General features: G+C 71.8%; 1 long non-coding RNA gene across 1 annotated transcript in view; it reads right to left on the minus strand.

Moving 5' to 3' along the window:
* Positions 1-197, minus strand: part of LOC104874142 — a 587-nt gene extending 390 nt beyond the window's left edge. Inside the window, exon 1 of the long non-coding RNA XR_783668.2 lies at positions 102-197. This is a non-coding gene — a long non-coding RNA (uncharacterized LOC104874142). The remainder of the gene's footprint in view (positions 1-101) is intronic.
* Between the last annotated feature and the right edge of the window lie 104 nt (positions 198-301).

Below are 301 nucleotides of genomic sequence, written 5' to 3' on the forward strand. Positions count from 1 at the left end.
GTCCCCGGCCAGCAGGCCCACGCGGGTGGGCACAGGGGGCGAACATGAAGCCGTCGTCCGCCAGGGAAGGCCGGGCCCACCGCGACCGCGCCCCATCTCACCTGTGCTCTCGCGGCAAACCCGTTGCGAAAAAGACCGTCCAGGGCGAGCGCCCCGCTTATATAGCATTCTCCCCCCGCCCTCGGAAAAGGGGCGGGGCCGGCAACGACACCACTTCCCAGGCTTCCCCGCGCACCGCGGCCGCTCGGCTCCGGCACCGCCCCTCCCCCGCTTTCCTTCCGGGGATTGGGAGGAGATGCGC

This window comes from Fukomys damarensis, unplaced genomic scaffold, assembly GCF_012274545.1.
Source record: "Fukomys damarensis isolate Sample0158 unplaced genomic scaffold, DMR_v1.0_HiC HiC_scaffold_27, whole genome shotgun sequence".
Taxonomy (NCBI): domain Eukaryota; kingdom Metazoa; phylum Chordata; class Mammalia; order Rodentia; family Bathyergidae; genus Fukomys; species Fukomys damarensis.